General features: G+C 35.5%; 1 protein-coding gene across 2 annotated transcripts in view; it reads right to left on the reverse strand.

The window, feature by feature from the left end:
- Uif (sushi, von Willebrand factor type A, EGF and pentraxin domain-containing protein uif) overlaps positions 1-18,951 on the reverse strand; it is a 96,902-nt gene extending 77,951 nt beyond the window's left edge. For both annotated transcript variants that reach the window (XM_078177015.1, XM_078177014.1), the window contains exon 1: positions 18,548-18,951. The gene's annotated coding sequence lies outside the window, so the exon portion shown is untranslated. The remainder of the gene's footprint in view (positions 1-18,547) is intronic.
- Between the last annotated feature and the right edge of the window lie 552 nt (positions 18,952-19,503).

A 19,503-nucleotide genomic window follows, 5' to 3' on the forward strand; every position in this document is an offset into this window, starting at 1 on the left:
TCAAGTGTTTAATGCATCCTAAATCGTTTTTTAAGCTTTTATTAATTCACTTAACTTGGACATTGCTTCGACAATACTTGGTAATTTAATAGAAAGGGTTAACAAATATGGCATGTTATAGTACGCCTTCCGTATACATAGTATATAAGCGAACACCTTGTATAGGACATTATATCCGGAGTAATAGCACCTGCCAATCGTGAAAGTATAGCGATCGGTAGGCTTAATCAGAATAATTGACGGAGTTAAGGGTCGCTTTTGTTGCACACTTTCCCGCTATTATGCTTTTCTGTGGCATCAGGCAGGCTACTTTATTAGCATCTCCGCCGTTAGGTTTCACTATCTTCCGATGTGAGAACACCGGAAGCTGGCCGGTGCTTTGTACACGCATAATCTAAAGAGGTCGTAATTCTTGTCGACGCGGAGACCATTTTCTTATTGATATGGCTACGGAATTATAGTCTGTAGTCAAATTAGTGCTCGTTTGTGATCCCTTAAAATTGTTTAATCGCAAGGAAATATTAGTCACGCAATTTAAAATGATTGTTATTTCAAAAGACGTTTTCATTCGCGACAGTATCGTTTACATTTTTATAAAATATTACTGAACGAACAAGATATTAGAAAATTAATGATGATGTGTTTATTTTCAAGTGATTATGTAAATCGACTGGTTACATAACCTGACATAATCACTTAGGAAGTGTATTAACGTATGACGATTTATTAGGAAATTTGATAACAATTTGAAATAGTTTGTACATAAATATATAAATGGTGCTACTTATTAAGAAATATTAATTTAGCCACGATTTATTATTTATTTACTATGTATTAATTTCTAAATAAGTATGTAAATAATCTACTTATTAAAAAATATCAATGTTTGATTAATTCATTATACATTCACAACGTATCCATTTGAAAATAACTATAACAATTTACTATATAAATAATAAATATATGCTAATAAATATATAAATTATATACTTGTTAACAAAGATTAACGCATAAACGACTTATATATAAATAAATACATAATTCATCTATTTATTAAAAACTTCATCCAAATTGATTTAAACCAATAATCGAATCTTATTCACTTTCTCAGAACAAATGCCTCGCGATAGTCGATACTAATCGAAGATCTTGAACCTTCAGTTCTTATCGATTGCCTCTGCTCGGCTCGTTTGACACTGCGAGATGTCGTCGAACCTCGACAGATACGGTTATCACGGTACGTTGTACCGGTTAGTATTGTCCGGCAATGGTTTCCGGTGCCGTAGATGGGCTCTCACGGCTTCCGTTGCCAGACGAAATTGGCAATCGATACAATGGCCGCTCGAGGCTAGATATCGCGATTCGAGGCACGCAGTTGCGGCTACGTAACCTCTTACGGACGACGACCTGTACTGTCAAGTTTTTAATTAAATCATTAAACGAACAGCACCCTGCTTTGCCCTCGCACTAACATATTGCATTTGCAATTAAGTGATTGTGGATTTTTTCAATAGATGCTCTTAGCACTTTCTTTTATCTTTTGTTTGAAGTACCTATTCTATATTGTTTTCTTGTATTATATGTTTGGACTTTTACCTTTAATTTAGTATAAACATTGTATCTATTAGTTATTTTGTTTCGTTTTTGTCTCAGTTTAATAATGGAACAACAAGACACGCACTTCAGACAGAAAATTATTTTAAAAATTATCTTAAAAGTTTAATCTACAATATGAAATAGAACGCCAAAGAAGATGCAGCAGTTTAATTACATTTCAAACAATAATTGATTGCATCAACTTTCAATTACACGCGGGGCCTTTTAAAAAAATAATCTCTGCGCTAATAATAACTTGTCTGAATCTCTCGGCAATAATCAGACCGTGACCGCCTTAAATAAAAGTTCCTTTCAACCGTAATCAAGATGAAAGCTGGGCCAAATTGCGGCGATGTTATCACGAAACTCTTGCCTCGAACAATTAATACTTATTTTGTAATTATATTTATTAGCCTTTAGATAAATGAGTTGTTAGAATCGTAGTGCAGTAAGTCCACTTTCCTTATTGTAAAAAAACATGAAGCATTATTATTTACTGGCCTGTATATTATTTACAGATTAAATTTATTGTGAAAATATCTTAAAGTTCAGCTAAGTTAATTTAAAGTTTTTACTTCATTATTTACTTTAAAATTTATTGTATTTATATACAAAATGCTAAGAAAATATATATGTATAATAGTACTCTATATGTAATATTAATATATCTAACTATCTGTATATAAACTATATATGATATAGTATTATAATAATATAACTAATATTATAAAATATATATTATTGTGTAACAGTACTATATACAAATAGCTAATTAACTAAATATATAAAAATTATATATAATAATATACCTAATACTAAATATATATATAGGTATATGTACTAAGAGAAATACATGTCAACAAAAATGGTAATTTTGTTACAAAACACTTCATTCGCAAAAAATTCTGCCGAATTCTCTGATAAAAATTCGGATTTTCTCGGTGCGTTACAGTCTTTTAATTACTGTAAACCTCTTTGGCCGCAAGATGCAGCCGCGCAGAGACAAGTTACACAACCGTGAATGGATCTTAATTTCATTCTCCCACGGTTGAACGAACAACCGACAAAAGGAAGACGTTTTATTCACTTTCGTTGCGGATATTGGCGAACACGATCGACGCATACATCCGTTCGCGGTTCAATTTCGCAGCTCGCCACAAAAATAACCGTATTCGATCTTGTAACACGACGCCGACTACAGGTCTTCCTAGTGCATAAAATAATCCACAGAAACCATCGTTTTACGCGCAGCGACGCCGACGAATTTTCTTAACTTTTCTTAGAATTTTCTTATCGATAATTGAGAAGTGCTTTCGTCGATTTTATCACGTTTCTTTGTTTCGTTTGTTTTATTATGGATTTGATTAGCTCCGCTGTGGAGACATTTGGAATTGATACGAAATCGAAAGACAATTAGAAGCACTTTTGAAATGAACGGCTTGTTATAAGAGAAAAATATTTAACTAAATATTTCGCATACAGCGTTTAAAAATGCCTAATCCAATTGATAAAGATTAAATATTATTCGCGGCAAAAGGAAAGGATTATTATAAAATAAATGAAAGAATGAATTGTATGCAATTGTCTATTTATTTATTTCTTTTAACTAAAACTTTCATTTACGTTTTTTCCTACTTTTTATGTTACCAATGTTTAATGAAACATACGAAAATCTATAATCAAATTTCAAAATATCATCACTTTTTTAACTACCATCTTGTCTCTTTTGTTTTAATACTTGCTATAGTCGAATTCGTATTAATTAACCCCTGTTCATACAATGATGTCTGAGAGACATGGAGAAACAACTCGTTAGTGTAAAAAATATCTAGTTCCTCTACATACTCCAAACTGTTTTACAGAACTACTAATTTTTTATTTTATAATGTTACTTAATTGCAGTCCATTTAACTTCATTAAATGTTACATAGCAATGTAAAGTCAAAATCAAATTTTGCGTTTTTAAGTTTGCATATTACTATTTCCTAGAGCCAAATTAAACAGTATTTCCGGACGCATTGAATCCTGTTTTATTTGTTAAGGAACTTTCCCGTATTTTATTTCAGACAAGCAGACGGCCAGGAATCATAGACACCATAAGACGACATTTTTTGGAAGCGAGTATGTTTATAACCATACAGTGTCACTAATTATAACTTCAATCGTTTCAAAAAATTTTTAAATGTCGTTGAAACACGTGCAAATAGTCATTGTAAATTTGTCTGTAAAAGGTATAATAGTATCTTCTCAATAAATTCCCTAACAAAAATTAAGAACACACACTATACACTAGTATACCGCCTTAAATAGTATTGCTTGTTAGGAACATTCAACATTCACTTAATCTCGGTTCACATGAACCAACGCAATTCTACCGATCCCGCGCGCGAGTAAACGCCGCCGTAATTATTATGCAAAACTGAACAATAGAATATACCATAAACTATCTAAGAAACCGTCCCACGAAAAGCATAAATTCCTTGAAATAGTCACACCGTGGGCACTAACTCCTCCGAAAAAGCAGCAATTTAACAGTCAGTCCTCGAACGATGTTGACATTAGAACCGTATCATCCCGATCCAGGAAGACGATCAACGGATAACCGTGGGATCCCGTAGCCCCGATATTACAGCGTCGCATGCAAATTAAATCCGCTGAATCATTTGAATGGCTCATTGTGGCGATTCGCGCTTCTTTCCATGAATGGGAGAAGATGTATCTGGCCTAATTACCCCACCGTGTTACCGTAACACCGCGTAACGAGTTCGCCGCCGCCCCCCCCCCCCCCCCTCCCCCATACAGCGCCGTAGCCTTCTACGTCAGAGGATGTGATCTAATTTCCGGTTATGATCGATCCGTGGTCGATCGACGCCGTTCAACGCGTTCTTGTCCGGTTAACGGGACGCTGCATCGGATTATCGTCGGCAAAAACGTGCTCGTCTTAATGATACGAGAAGCGGCGCGACGGGCCGCCCGAGCGTCGTTGCCTCGATTAGAATGCCGATCTCGCATTTCCATGCGCTTTATGGGATCATCTGGAAAAGCGGTTACCCGTTTCCGCTCGAACCTGTACCTGCGATTTTTAACAGGGACCGAATCATTCGCGGACAAGATCATCGGGAATCCCGACGCACTTTAGGTCAATGGGACGGATCAGCTGATTGACCTTTTAACCCTTGAATAGCCGACGTAAATTAGCAGCACGATGCACAGTGTGATTCGAGCTGTTAGGTGCTCGTCGTCGATTCAACTAATCGGTTGAGTTCAAATATGCTAACTGACGGATCTTCTAACTTAGTAGGAGGAACGGATGAATCAGATGTTCTATTCCGTTTTTATATTGTTTCAGCTCCTGTTCTATGGTCTAGCCCTAAGTTAGCCCTATCTATCTTGGCTCTCTTTGGACTCTGCTATATATTAGGGTGTCGCGTAAGTCTTTTTCGTGCCACGCTATGTATGACATCGAGAGTATGGTATATACTATAATATAGCCTATTCTACGTTATATTCTACTTTATTCCACGCAATTCCAATCTATTTCACTCTATTACGCGTTATTCAACTCTATTCAACTCTATTTCACTATATCCAACTCTATTTCACTCTATTCTACTCTATCCCTCTCTGTTTTACTCTATTCTACGCTATCCCACTCTTTCTTTTTATACTGTATTCCATTCTCTCCTTTTATACTGTATTCCACTCTCTTTTTTTATACTTTATTCTCTCTATTTTTTAATAATACAATTATACTACGTTTTTCAAAACACTGTTTCGAATCAATTTTCGTACAAATCATGAAGTAATTAACAAAAATATTACAAAAAGAAGGAGATCATCCTATATGACATGCACATGCCTATAATTCTATATCACATGCACGTATCTCGTATTTATTTTTGCATTTAAAAAGAAACATTACTGCGGCCGAATTGCAAAAGAGGAATAGCTAATACACAACCTGTCGAAATAAATTAACAATTGTACGGAGAATATTTGTTGAAAATATATAGAATGATATACCAGCGCCGATTAAAGTAATTTATTAGCTCTTGACCGTGAGATCCGGCACGATTGTGTTTCCGGTGGAAAAGCGTGCTCAAGGGCACAGCTTTTGAACGCGGGTATACACGCCTCTCGTGGTTCTCTTGTCAAGGTAAAAGGGAAGTTTGAGAAAACACGGCATCGTAAAGTGGGCCCTTCGGCGCATCGCTGTCTCCCCGGTAACATGAGGCTGCATACGACAATGCGTCGAGCCCATGCGACTCGCGTGCATTTAATTTCAGTTTGGGGTCGGTGTGTGCACAAAGTGAACCTATACAGAAGACTTCCTCGTTGAGGGAATTCCAGCGTAATGGGAACAGCGCACATTAGTGTATTCGTTGAATAATAATCTAATGTCATTGCATGTATTTTATGGTCGACTTAATTTCGAGCGAGTTCGTGCTACTCTGACTTAAATCTTCAACCCCTTGCCCCACGATATCGTATTAGACTGGTTATGAAAATTTGGGGCATTGTTTACAAAATGTAAATGATAATCGCGCGCGTTCAATGAAAATGAAATTTTACACTTTTTTTTATCAATATTTAAACATTGCAGTTTACTTATATATAATTTAATTTTTGTAATTATAATATATATAATACAATGTATTATAATACTATTATTGTGTAATTATTATAACTATATTATATTACACTACAAATAATTATTCTATATTATCATGTAAAACTATTAAATATAAATGTTAATTAAACAAATGTTTTAATCATTGCAAGCAAAATTTTATGATTATATTACAATTATATTACAATTATATTACATATGTATATACATATTATTATTTATTGTAATATGTAATTATATAAATATAAATATATATATATATATATTTATATTTATTTATGTGTTATATATATATGTGTATCGACATAATTTTCTAAGTTATCCCACTCCCTACAAACCTCTGTGTAAAAAGGCCAACAGTCTAATCAGTAAAGTTGAATTTCAAACGTAATACCTGTGTCTTTTGATATCTCTACGACTCTACCCAAAATCGCGAATAAGAATAATATAATCTTAAAAGATACGCTAATATTATAAGATCAGAAGATCTAAATAACAGGATTTATTCCTAGATCCTAGATATTCCTTTTTTTCACGGCTAATAAATCCCCGTGACATATGTATAATATCTGTAAATGTATATATATATAATCTTTAACCTTATCTAGTTTATGATATTAATAATTACGGTCTTCGTTGCTATCATAAACAGAACAATCTCATTTTACCATGTATTTTTGCGAACATTATACATAGTCAATTAACCAGCTTAACCCCTTGCGACAAAGATTTTATGCAAGATCTACTAAGTGTGAATATTATTAACTTCTTTTAAATCTAAATAAAATTTAATTCATCTGTTATCAAAATTTTAAAATGAAAGTAAATAAAAATAACAGAAGAAACAAAAATTGTTTGGTCCTATTAGGGAAAATATTAATTAAGAACCAATAAGTGCTAATCAACGCAGCGTAAAAGGAGTCGTAGTGCAAGGGGTTAATACTTACCATAGCAGTTATACGAACAAATTATCAATCTGTTTTATAGGCAATCAGAAATCAGAAGTCTTCTTACTGATAGCGGGAGATCGTTCTGCTTCCATTTACTGATACACAATTGAAAGCTGGTAACAAGACAGGTTTGCGATCGCGAATGATCTCGCATTTGGTTTGTAGAGCTCGTACCAGCCGAGTTAATTAGGTAATTACAGAGCTATGCGACAGTTAAATTCTCGCTGAATACTAGTTAGCGGTTATCGAGGCTTGAACCGCTCTACCTGGACTATGAATACTCATTTAGTTTCTGTTGCGTCACACGTTGATTATCTCTTAATTCGTGATCGATAAATACAGAGAAATCATTCTCGTTTCTGTGTTAGTAACGAACAATTTTGCGTAAGAAAAGTGTAACGTTTAGTTTTACGAAAGATGGAGTTGAGCTTTTTTATTTTCTTTCTTGATGAAATTGTTTGCAATTTTATGTGTTTGTAATATTTGCGAACAAAAAGAAAAGAAACTTTATATATTGTTAATATTTGCGTGAAATTTGATAGTTGTTATTGATGTATTATAAGATAAGAAGTGAGCATTATAGTCAAACGTATAACAAATTGTTTATGTTAAATTATTTTTGCATTTAGTGCTTGCCGCAGATGACGAAAAATGGTGAAAATTAAGAAAGATGTTCTTTAAATGTACAATATAAATTAAAAATTAAAAATCATATACTAAACATTGAGAATTAAGAATTCAATATTAAAAATTAAGAATTAAAAATTAAAAGTACAATATTGAGAATTAAAAATTAAAAACTAAAAATTGGAAACTAAAAGCTAAAAATTAAAAGTTAAAAAATTAAATCTAATAATTAGGGATTGGATATATAAAGAACAAAATAAATAGTCTATAAGTCAACGAAAGGAAATGTGAACGTTATGTATAGTTTCTCTTTATTTTACATTTTAATATTGCACTAGTTTCATTGTGCAAATGTTTACAATGTTTCACACGATACAAAATAACTAAAATTATAAGTACCATCATCGAATTAACGAAAAAACCATTAAAGGAACACAGTTACCATGGGAGAATCTAATAAAAAGATCCCCATTAGATATTTAAAATGGGAACGATTAAATCGATGAAAATATTTTCCGGCGACCCATGCGGGTTCAACGCTTTTATTAACATTTTCATTGAATCACGGAGGATTTACCGTTCGACCGCGGCCGCCGACCAGCGCGAAACAGATAGCAGCTAGGAAATTCAGGGTCGAGGTTTGAAACGCGTGTCACTGTTTCCCATAGAGTGACCGGTTCATTCGCCTTCCATTGCTACCGGTTTCCCACGATCGCCGGCTAAAAAGATCATACCTAACTCTGTCGGCTCCCTCATATTTTCTCGCACGGATTGTCCTACTTTTCTGTTCTATCGAACGCTTTTAGCACGTTCAACAGAGCCACGTGTCTACCTCGGCGATTGTAAAAGGAAAGTTCTTCATTCTCTTTAACGTGAAACACGTGTCAGGTTAGAAATTCTTAGATCGTTAGATGCGAATTTAATTACGAGGAAAATGGAAAACGTGAACGAAAAATCGAACTGGAAAGAGAGAACGAATTTGATGTTTCGAATTTTTCCTGATTTATAAGATTTTTAAATCATATTTTATTATATCCCATGCTATATTATGTTATATTAAGATATATTATGCTGTATTCTGCTATATCGTGCTATATTATGCTGTTTTCTGCAATATGACACTATATTAGGCCTTATTATGCCATATTATGTCGAGGCTATATGTTATGCTATGTTAAGATATATTGTGCTACACTATGCTGTGTTATTCTATATTCTGCTATATAAAGCTATATTACTCTATATTAAAATATATTGTATCGTATTGTAATTGTAATTGTAATTTTATTGTATTGCAATTGCAATTGTATTGTAATACTATCGTAATTGTATTACATTATATTGTTCTGTAATTGCTTTGTAATTGTATCGAATTGCATTGGAATTGTATTGGAATTCTATGATGACATATGGTGTAGTATATAGATATAGTATATTACATCATATTATATCATTTCTAAAATTTATAAAATTTGTTTTTACATATTTTACTCCGATTATAGATATTATATTTATATTTTATTATAGATATTATATTATATTTTATTATTATAGATATTTTACTCCAAATCCAGCATTAATACGTTGATTCACCCATCTCTTCGTTAAAAATAAATCCGAATAAATATAGTTTCTCAAGCATGTAATTTGGCCCCGTCGCAACAGAAGGTTGGCCAGCCGATTAGAGTGGTCTGTTCAGGTGCGCGGGCATGGGAACAGGTGTTGAACGTCGAAAAATCAACCGGTCGTCGGGTCAAACGAGGATAAAGCGATCCGTGGGCCGGATAGGAGAGGATCGGCGCATTCGAGTGTGTAATTCATCAGGATCGGCGACCCGTTGGGATCGTTGGACGGTACAGCGGCGACAGCCTCGCGTTTCCCGGCACTTTTACGGCAACGCGGGTATCCGCGAGCCATCGAGTTTCACATTTCTCGTGGTTCGTCGACCGATAAACCCGCGGCTGGCACAACCGGCCACGTGGCCGCCGCCGCAGAAAGCCAGCCCAAAGGACACAACAGCACGCAGAAAATGCGAGAGGAGACTAGGCGAATGCCATGCATATTGCACAGGGTGTGTCCGGACTCTGGATTGCGTCGCGATGCGGTCTGACCGCATTGCACTTTTATCTTCGTGACGCTGTTTCGTAACTGCAGCGGCATTCGCGATTTTTAGTTCATGCAAAGGCCGTTTCTTGGCTGTCTTCGATCTTTATCTTGGTCAGACACCGCAGGTATTCATTTTTATGCTGCCGCAATAGCTGCTTTCTTCGAATATTCATTTTTCCAAAGTTGCAATTGTTATCCTGCTCGAACATTCATTTTTATTCACTTAGTATACTCATTGCATTCAGATATTTATTTTTATGCTGCTAGAATGGCTGCTTCTTCAAATATTCATTTTTGCAAAGTTGCAATTCTTATTCCCTTCAAATATTCATTTTTATACAGTTAATGTACTCACGGGATTCAGATATTGATTTTTATGCAACTGATATACTTATTCTATTCAAATATTCATTTTTGCATAGCTAGAATAGTTATTCGCTTCAAATATTTATGTAGTACAGCTTCACTCTTTTCAAATGTTTACATTTGAAAAAACGTTTGTACAGCTAAAATAATTATAAATTCATTGTTCCTTGTAATTTCATAGCAAAGAATGAATCATACTATTTATTGCGATGCGTTGATGACATAGGAACGAAACTCTATTTTGATCTAAGAAAAATTATTGACATTTGCAACTTCAAGCATTTTTATTATTTGTTTATAATCTTCGTAGAAGATACGGATGATAAATTAATAAAACGTCGAAAGCAAAGCTGAACAAAACAGTATTTAAACAAAATTCAGTGTTTTTAATTACTTTAATAGTTATTTAACCTAAAAATCATTCGAATTTGCAGCATATTAATTTTTAAGATCACTTTTATCAGTGAAAATATTTTTATATAAAAAATATTATGAGCTACTTACTAATTCATTGAAAATGTTCCATGTCGTGCAATGCTCTCATAATTATCATTTTAAAAAAAATCATCTGGTCCATCGATTAATTATTATAAACTAACAACAGGATCCACTACATTTACTCATACATGTTACTAAAATGATTTTTAAATATTTTAGTAATTCATTTATTGCAGTAGCTTAGCATTTTCGATACACTAATAGTAAAATCACCATTTAATTATTAATTTACACCGAAACATAAAATGAATAATAATAAGATAATAAGAAGGTAAGATAAAAATAAAATAAATACTTATTAAACTATCGGAACAAAGGAAAAAGTTAGTTACTTTCCTTTTACCTACAATAACAGTTGCCCTTACAACATATTAAATGCACATTGATGTCTAAAAAGACATTGAAATGATTATAAATATTTCCGCAGTACATATTGAAACAGGTTTTGCAAATATTACGATTGCGCGAGCAAATTTAGAAATGTTTGAGCAGTTCACGAGAATGGATAGAACGACGCGAACTATCGTCTTGTTGACATGCTCGCCAACACGCTCCCGCGACACTACCGCCACTCGTTGAAATCATCGAGCAGCGTCTTAGCCACGCATTGCAGTCTCCTAACTGAGCGTCGCGCAGTGGCCCGGTTTGAAGAATTCAGTGACATTTAACCAAGAAGTCAGCTTCTCCAAGGTAATGAATTATTCAATTGGAATTGCTTTATAATGGCCTATAGATCCCAGAAATGTAGAAATGAATCAAGTTGAATAAATATTTTAGTTATTATGAACATTTAAAGTCGACCATTTTTAGAGTAGAATATTCCGCCTGACTGATATTTCCTTTACAGCTTGCTTTAAATAACTGTGAAAAGATCGCGTCCCTATAGAAATTACTTCGCATGTTATAATTATTTAAAGACGACCACGTCATGCGTCGCTTACGGACGCGCTCGACTGCGTGTATTCCACATAACGTTACATGTTAGTGAAATATAAATATAATATACGTACTTATTATTATACAAACTTATTATTATTATACATTACTTATTATTATAAAAGCTATATATATAATTCTTATAATAATAATAATGTATATAATATGATATATAATAATATATAACATGAACTATACATATAATAAAAATAGAGATAAAGAAATATGTATATTTTCCTCTTTATAGTGTTTATGTGACAGCAAACAAACGATTTCTTCCCCCATACACAAGAACAAAATCATTTGTCATTATTACAAACACAAAGTCATCATTGCCCTCACCGAGCGTCGCAAAATCCTATCAAGGGTCCAATAACTGTTCATAGCGGGCCAGAGGCAACGTGCATTCGTTACAAATCCAATAAACAGTCCGACAATCTGTTCGGTAGCGGACAGGGTGTGGCCACGGTTGACTGGAACAGCTATTTTCCCTACGGCGAGAAACGCTCGGCTCTCGATAATTGTAATCGGCGCACGAATTCTCGTTTCGTGTATTTGCTCCGCGAAAACGGCTATGTAAATACCGTAAAATCCGCAGGACGATCCGCGTTCGCTGCGTGACACGACAGCAAGTCGGGCAACACGGGTCCGCCGGCAAGAAATCGGCTGGCAACGGTGGAACGAACCGGTGTGCCTGTCATGGCGGACACTCGGCCGACGAAATTTGTTACGCGATCGGAATTTCTCAGCCTAACGGGACTCGAATCAAGTTTACGCCTTGATTCGCGCGTATCCGTTGTTAAGTCACGATCCCGCGGACCGTGGAGAGAGCATTCTACGATATCTAATCATCCTTTGCTTTTTCTGGCACGCGGAAACCGGAACGGTATGGAAATCGAACGGTCCCGGGCAACACAGCCGATTCTTGCAAAAAGCTCGTCGCGGTCACCGCTGTATAGGTTGTTTGTAAACAATGGGCCTGGCTGCGAGATTGATTGCTGCTGATCGATTGCAGAATGGCATGCTGCTGATTCAGATTTCGTTGCGTGTGGCTGAGATCGAAGTCGCAGAGTCTGCGAGAATTGTTTTTTAAGAATTTTTACGTGCTCGTCGTGACGAGTATAGCCAACATCATTGATTTAATCAAGCATGAAATGCTGAAAAGTAAAAATTAACTAACTGACAATTTTTGACTGACAAAAATTAACTAAATAATAATCTAAAAATGTTTGACGAGTGTACTCGTCGTGAAGAAATGACAACATTTTGTGTTGCGACGAATATAGTCGGCAAATATTTAGATCAGTGAACAGTTAGTAAATTTTTACTTTTCAGAATTTCGTGGTTAGTACTCTTGCACTATAGCGTCATTACACAGGATGCAATCATTAAAATATCTTCGTATTTAATAGTTCTTAGAAAAGGATGATCGTTTATCATAAAAACTGCTTCAATCGATAAATATTGATGACAGAAAAAGTAGTTAAATTTATAGAAAGAGTTATCAAATAATAAAGGAATTATTACAGAATTATAGTAATTGACGATCCAATAACGTGTCTCTCATCATAAAATTATAATACAAGAATCGATGAAAATCAAGACCGAATGTAAATCGAAGAAAAATGAAAGAAAATACTGATCCAACAAACATCGAATAAAATGAAGATTCATCGAAAATCGAAGAAAACAAAGATTGAAGATAAATTAAAGAAAATGAGAATTGAACAAAAATCGATTAAACTAACAAAGACCAATGAAAAAAATTAAGACCGAATAAAAATCAAAGAAAAATGAAGATCGAACATTCATTGATGAAAATGAAGATCGAATGAAAATGGTATAACATAAAGAGGTAACAAAAACGGGAGAAAATAAAGATGCAAGACAAATAGGAGAAATTAAAATTGCCTATAAAAATGTAAGAAAATAAAGATCTAAGGCCAATGGGGGAAATTAAAATTCAACAGATATGTAAGAAAATAAATATCTAACAAAAAACAAAAGAAAATAAAGACCTAAAAAAATATAAGAATACAAAAACGCAATAGTACTGTGAGAAAATAAATATCCAACAAAACCCGACGTAAAATAAAAGGTATAAAGAAAACTCGTAGAAAATTAGACTCGGCCGAAGGACGTATTAAACTAAAGATCGAATGAAATGAATCACGGTAATCGAAGACGAAAGGAGATGAAGTCTCGAAGATAGATAGATTCTCATGGCAACCATGCGAGAGGAGGATGAGAAGCGAAAATCGGTCTCGCGGCGCGCATAAATCGCCTCGGAATTCCATGTGGCTCGATAGAACAAACCATAGTCCTGGTTTCCTCGGGTCAGACGTGGGCAACTGCAACGGGGTACCATTACGGGCAGTCGGTAACAAGAAAGATAGGATTATGCACAGGTTTTAGGTTAGGTTGATAGGTAGGTAGGTAGACAGGGAACCGAGCGGAGCCGGTGTGTGTAGGTGGACCGGCGACGCGAGCTTACACGTAGAAGCGCGGCGGAAGGTCTTGATCCCATTTATTACGATTTTGTTCGAGCTTTTAACGTTCCAGAGAATCAGCGAGGCTAATTTCTTTGACAACGGCGTCGGGGTCGCGAACCTACTTCTATTATTAGCACCGTTGCTTAATAAATAATTTATGTTCTCTCGTGACGCGGTCGAGGATCGATCGTTCTCTAAAAATTTGATGCTGTAATTTTCAATCATTTCTTTGGCAAAATAGTAAGCAAAATAATAGCATTCTGTAATAAAGTTATTATTCTTATTATTATATGTTGTTTATATTAAGATATAAATTGTCAATTTTTGAGGTATTAATTTAATCTATGCTCGAAATAAAATAAAATGTTAGACTGTTTAGGAAATAGTTTCGTAAATGACCAGTGAGATGTTGGAATTTATATTTTGTTATTGCAATACATTATAAAATGTAGATACTACGGGTGTATAATTGGTTGTTATAATATAGAATTAAGTTGTCACGAAATGACTATTTTGTCTTTCAATTGTAGTGCTAACGTTTATTTATTTACTTAACTTAAATTGATTAGCTATCTTTGGTAAGTATACCCCTTATAAAATAATAATAATATCTTGTACTACGACGAATATACTCGTCAAAAACTGCTAACTGGTTGACAACATTTTTATTGTAGTCTAAATATAAAATAACCTCCATTATGCAATTCCATGACATCGATAAACTTTTCATTCTTTTGTATCATTGAAAGGGTTTTTATAGGGTTTATTTCAAGAGAGTGTTTAACCCAAGCAACTGTTTAATTATCCGAACAACAATCGAGGTTATATCTCATTTTATGGAGCACCTAAAAGTGGCAACTTTCTTTTAACTACCATGTTTAGTAATATCCAATTGACCTGAATACTTCTTAATGGAATTGTCAACATTTGCTTGCAGTAAACGATTCTATTTTGCAAGATATTAGGTTATTAAGCACGAAACGTACAGATTTTATAGTAAAATTGTAAGATATATAAATGACATCATCATTTGAATAATAAAATGACCAACCATCTTATAGATGATTGTGATTTTACCGATTTGTAGCTTTTGTCTAATAATTGTTCTTGCCAAAAGTATTTTTAATTTCAAAATTACTTAAAAATTTTAATTTTTTTACTTTAATCATTTTATTTTATTCTCCTTATTTGTAAATTATTAATCATCAAGTAATTCGTTTAATAAAATGGCCAACCTCCTCGCAACTTGTTATTTTACCAATTCGCACCGATTGTGAAACAATTGTTCTTACAAAAAAGTAAACCAAAATGTCACGTCTTTTTAACATAAAAGAAATCCTTTCATTCCAATCTTTCCATTTGAAAATGATTAATAACCAACTAACTCGACGAATAAAAGAACATAACCTCCTTTCGTCTTGCTTGTTTATCAAATCGTAAAACGATTGTTCTTACAAACAAAGACTACCGATTATTGTTAAGTAAATGATCGAGTATTACCTAGAACAATTTCTGAAGCTATTATTCGTAGATCCGAAATACTTCCACGGCGAATTCGAGGCCATAGGCGTCGGAACAATTGGTTCCCGAGGAAAAAGAATAAATCGTCAGGTAAACGGAGCGGTGCGCGGGATGGTTTTCGCGATCGCCGGCAATTTTCTCGGCTTTTCATAGCCCATTACCGTGGTTCACGTGGCCGAGGCACGCGGATCGCCGTGGGCACCGTGGATTTCGTTATTCGAGGAACGAGCTTTCTCTTCCATAAATTCTGCGCCGCCGTTCTTGCATGCCCCGCGCGTGTGTCTTACATCCACGGTGTCTTGCGTCCACGGTGTCTATAACCGCGGATAATAAAAGCACCGAAGCTCCGTGGCTCGAAAGCGAAAGTGCAGTTTCGATGGAAAATCGTTGTCGATCACTGTCGAAAAACTCACGGAGGGAAATTTTGCCAAAGAAATCGCGCGATGGCTCGTTTATCATTTTATTCGGATCCATTACTGAGATCACTGCTGCACGGGTGAACGTATGCGACAGCTCACTGAGCAGAACGAAAATCGCATAAATTCCGCGGCTGGAAGAAGCCGAAGGGAACAAAGTACCGTTTAGCATCGCTCGAAATAGAACAAAAGGAAACGATAACCATACGCTATGCGATCCTGCGCAGAGCTGCTTTTTTTTCGATTCGCAAGAAATCTTGCTGGAGCCATAGCAAACTTTTACTGTCACTCATGTTTTTGATTATTTTGATGCGCTTGTTTGTGTTCGCTGTAAATTGAAGGGGTTCGATTATTATTACTGTTATTGTTATTGTTTGTCACGAGTAACTGGATAAATCTCACTGTATATATTTATTCAATCTGACGAAATGAATATTTTAAATGCCGATGTCAAGCAGACGGAGCAACGAAGAATTAATTATTACTGTATTTAATGGCTTTAATTACGGCATTGAAAGGGATATACGTTCGTAATCTTAAGAAGCAATCAAATATGGAGATCGAACAAAAAGCAATCAAAAGTACAGACTTAAAAAATGAAGACTCAACAAAAATCAAGGAGAAATGAAGATCAAACAAAAATCGAAAGAAATATGGAATGATCGAAAATAAATCGATCAATAAAGAATTTCGTCGAAAAATCGAAGAAAATGCTGATCAAAGAAAAATCGAACAAAGGTATTGATTGAAGAAAAATACCTGTTGCGCCGTTTATGGTTGTTATAATTGCCTTTAGAGAATTATTGAATAATAACTGTAACTCCTGTAGCAATAACAATGATTTTCTTTTGTGATTCCCAAATTTTGCGATGCTTTTAACAATATTCGAATTAAATCATTTTATATATTATATTCTGTAATTCAAAGGATACTTTGTTCGTTTAAGTAATAAATAATAATACTAAAAACATCGAAGACAGATGAAGATCGAACAAAAGGCAACCAAAGTAAGGATAAAATAAAGATGAAATGAAGATAAAATTAATATAAAACAGAAATAAAATAAATATAGACTAAAGATCAAGTAAGGATAAAATAAAGATCGAGATAAAAATAAAGATAACGGTCAAATATAAAGATTTATCAAATGTCAATGAAATTTGATTTTGTTAATTCTAGAAGTTAACTGTTCAAACATTTACATTTGCATACAGACTGTGAGTTCATTCGTAACTGTGCTCAATTTATGCGAAATATTTCTGACCACTATATTTCCAGGTAATTTATGATTCATAAATCTGAAGTATCCTCATAATTACTTTTCAACTAATTTACCGATCAATTTAATTTCATCTCTACACGTACAATCCTTTCCAAAAATATTAGGACATTTACAGATAATTAAATAAACACAAAAATCCAATGGGAAATTATTGCAATCCTTTAAATTGATTTCAAAGTTAATAATATAAAATCGTAACAAGTACTAATGTCTATTTTACGTTACGACAAGATCAACGTCAATTTTCTAAAAGATAATTAAATATTCCCGTTGTCGATAAATCCACCGCATTTTTTAATTACTTCTTAAACTAATTTCGACATCCGTTTCATTACTTAATTTATTACTTCTGACACTCTTCTGCTCCATTTGGAACAAAGATTACAAAATGAACTCTAGATGCATTTCCAACAAACAAACTGCAATAAGCGACAATCACATGTAAGTTAATGCATATTACATACAAGAGGATATTAGATCGCAGACTCGTGACATTACCTAACCCCAATAAAACATTACAATTTCTCCTAAGCAAGCAACTGTCCTAATACTTTCTGATAAGGTTGTACTTCAAATCCAGACATCCGCTTAAACAAAGACAGCGTGTAAAATCACTGGACGAGACTTAGGGAATCGTTTGCTCGCGAAAGTCGCTCGTCAACTCCACCGTACACCATAGTTCTCGACGCGGCCAATTACATTTCATCAACGATTACAATTCATCAACGATTACTTTTCATCAGCAATCTCATTTCGTCAACCATCCAAGCAGATTCCAAACAAGCAGCATCACCGTGCAACATAACATCCGATTATCATCCGGAGCCTACCAGAGCAGCTTCACCAGGTTACTAAGGTGACTATCTACTCTCTGCACTCACTGTACAGCTCCGTGGGCCCTCTCTCTACCATAATCCTTTCACGACAACACGTTTCTCCTGCGCTGGCTAAACCGATCCGAAACGGGCAGGCAGCCCTCGATCGACTCTGAAAATCCTTCGGAACCGATATTCCCCGAGCACTCTAAGCGGTCGTAGTCGTAGTCGCGCAGGTGTTCCCGGTGATTCTCCGTGAGCATCGTTCGCCCGGAAGTGCTCGCCCGCGATATTTCGTCGGCTAGAACTTACTCGGTTTGGTGCTCCTACGTGCCGCGTCCAGATCCTTGTCCCGGGTACATGTAACACCACGGACGTGCTCCGTTTCGCGTTCGCCGACGTGAATCCGCACTGCACAAACCTTAACCGACGTTCCCCACGATAGAGAGACCCCGGAGTCCTTCGGAACCACACTGGACCGTCGATCTCGCCGCGGTGGTGACGGTGTCGAGACGGTTAGAACCGTTGCGTCCGATCGTCCGGACGGTAAGAAGAATCGCGTGGATTCCACCGGGTGAAACGAAACGGAATGGAAAGGAGAGAAGTGAAAAAGATACTCGGGCGACGTGCTGCGACAAGACGAACGGTTCGTAAAATAGATTCAGGGTCACGGAGCTCCTTCCCTCCGGCCCACCGGTTCGAGACTGAACACTGAAGACCCGGTTCTCTCTCTCTCCAGGTGAACGGCGCGAGTTACCTGAGTTACCAGCCTGCCTTCTTCCGTCAAGGTGGGAGGAGAAGGAGAGGAGAGAAAACCAGGCGGACGTGAACGTAGGCGATCCGCCGTGCCTCGAAAGGTGGAGGAGAACCTTCGGCCGGGTTCGCCGCCGTCGACGAAGACCGCCGAGCACACTTGACTCCTTGTTTGTTTATCGCACCGGTGCTACTTACCTGCTGCAGAGTTGCATCCACGAGATCACGATCTTGCCGACGCGGCCCACGGCGGACTTGCTTCGTTGGATTTAGACACTACGAGTTCTATCTGTTTTTTTGGGGGAATGCGGTTTTATTGGAATTTATGGCGATGTTTATGGAATTGGGGGATCAGATTTGGGTACAACGGAGTTGGTTTTTTTTTTATTTTTAGTGTATTTCGTTGAATTGCATTATATTTGGTACATTTAGTACATTATAGTATATTATAGCACATTTGGTATATTATGGTACATTATTTTATATTTAGTACATTACAGTATAATATAGTAAAT

Source organism: Augochlora pura, chromosome 3 (genome assembly GCF_028453695.1).
Source record: "Augochlora pura isolate Apur16 chromosome 3, APUR_v2.2.1, whole genome shotgun sequence".
Classification (NCBI taxonomy): Eukaryota; Metazoa; Arthropoda; class Insecta; order Hymenoptera; family Halictidae; genus Augochlora; species Augochlora pura.